Here is a 2,286-nt window from a genome sequence, read left to right as displayed (position 1 = left end):
AACAGTAAATCAGGTGAAACAGAGCGTTCACCAAATATAACTGCTGCTGTAAAGGCTTGTGCCAGCCGAGAAGAAAAATACCCATGGTCCTTCAGTCCCTTGGCCAATATCCTGCCAACAGACTTCCATTCTTCCTCTTGCCATTTTGGGGATAGCGATGGCACCCTCACATCTGCACCTTCTGCTGCACAGTCAAAGAATTCTGTCCAGAAGGCAGCATATACATCCCTGGACACGCCGTCAGCATCTGCCCCCATTTCATCAATGAAGCTGTATTTCACAGAGTAGTTAATCGTTGCTTCATCCTTGAACTGAGCAATCAATTCATCTAAGAGAGTCACTCTGTGAAGTTTCACTGTCACATGCAAAAGTTCACCGGCAGGACTTGGCGGACTAGCAGAAGCTGTCTCAGCATCAATAGGAGTTGAGGTGCAGGTAGGGGTGTTTGTTTGTTCCTCTTCTATTGCAAGGATTGGCTCATGTATGAGTGTATCATCAAGATCACCTAAAAACGGCCCACCTGTCAAAGGAGCAAAAATGACCTCTGATGTATTACACAGAGATGTAAGATCAATAATCTGAACAGCTGCAGTAGAGACAACAGCTGACGCTGTGGCAGTGTTTTGCTCATCATCTTGGACTGTGTGTATTTGATTTTCACTGTTATGTCTTTCCGTTGTCAGCTGCTTTACCTCTTCCATTGTGTGTTTATCTTGTCCAAATTCTGCTGTGTTTTCATGTTGCTCATCTGTCTGTATATCAGCTCCTTCCTCCGGGTCATCTTCACCGGTCAGGGTCTTTGTGAACAAATAAAATCTTAACAGCCCCAATTTGTGTGTCTCGTAGTATTCTCCCACACTGACATCCTCATCAACTTGTGCTTCCTGGAAGTTAACTATATCGTGGCTGAACTCTTCCCACTTTCCCATTGTTGACTTTTCATTAGGGAAAAACAGTTTTTTAGCTTGAGACAGAATCTCAGTTTTAGTGGCATTCTTGTTCATATCAAGAACTCTGGTTCCTCCACCACTGCCTTTTCTGACTTGTTTGTTGTCATGTATCCATCCTATTTCAATTTTTCTGGTTGTCTTCCAGGCTCTCCTATTATTTTTTAGATGCATATTTGTTGGTTGCACTGTATTTTCCTCCTCCAAACCTTGATCGCTGTCTTTGTTGCTCATTGTGCCCATTTTTTAAAAAAGTTTTTTAAATAAGGACAGACTTTTTGTATCGTCTCCACCTCTTCTCTGTTTTTCCATACAGAAACGCCTTGTGGCAATCCTGTCACCATAGGCTGGAATGTAAGCAGCCATAGTGGCATCATCTATTTCTCCAACTACCGAGCTGTCAATCTGAAATAAAAACAAAAAGTATACATCAAACGTGACACAGCTTACACTGTATTATCTCCAAGACGATTTACTTCTGTGCTAAATTCCAGGACAACCAATTATAAATGCCAAATGCAGATAATAACACAATGGACAGTATGAGACAGCACAAAAACAGCTTTTGAAGCTGTGACTTACATGATCCTGCTGCATTTTCTGAATACTCTCCTCAGGAACACCTCTGTTGCGAAGAAATATCCACAGACCATCATCTTGTGGGAGGCTGGATGTGGAGGATGTAGCCATTGCTGGCACTGCAAAAATTTAGGAAAAAGGCATATAAATAAATATTTGTTGCACCAACAGTTAACATGTTTAAAATTGTCAAGCCCAATTGTATCATGATATTGTCAAATTATATGAAAGCATAAAATCATTTTGTTTGAAATGGATGTTTCATGTCTTGACTATTGACCTATAAACACTCTGTCAATATGTAATCATTTGAAAGTTGACCTGTCATTAAACATTTGAACATGCTCACTCAAATCACCAACAAAATTGATTTGTGTAGTGTCCTTTTGTGATGAAAGCCTTCACTGGTTATTCATAAACAATAACATCACTATGATAGTGCAGAAGACTAAACTCAGCAGCTTTTATTAGTAGTATTATTGTTATTACTATGATTACTTTTCAAAAAGTCAATAAAATCCAGATTGGGGCTTTGCAACATAGGGTATGAGTAACTGTACTTTACCAGTAAGCAGGTGCAAAAACGTTTTACATTTTAAATTGTTTTATTCAACATGGGCCTACACAAATAATTATGTGCATGGACGTTTCATGCAGGATCCTCAGTGTGCATGTATTAAATACATAGGAAATAGCAAAGGAGAGGGAGCCCATATGAAAACCACAGCAACCTCAGCAACTCAAAACACTTGTCATGGGC

The 2,286-nt window shown here is 39.8% G+C and overlaps 1 pseudogene; it reads right to left on the bottom strand.

Moving 5' to 3' along the window:
* LOC147818152 (uncharacterized) overlaps positions 1–1,544 on the bottom strand; it is a 4,632-nt pseudogene extending 3,088 nt beyond the window's left edge.
* Positions 1,545–2,286: the final 742 nt, after the last annotated feature.

This window comes from Seriola lalandi, unplaced genomic scaffold, assembly GCF_002814215.2.
Source record: "Seriola lalandi dorsalis isolate HSWRI2012SDOR001 ecotype SW California unplaced genomic scaffold, Sedor1 jcf7180002054687, whole genome shotgun sequence".
Classification (NCBI taxonomy): Eukaryota; Metazoa; Chordata; class Actinopteri; order Carangiformes; family Carangidae; genus Seriola; species Seriola lalandi.
The sequence above is the reverse complement of the archived record's forward strand: the minus strand, read 5'-3'. Positions and strand labels throughout refer to the sequence as shown.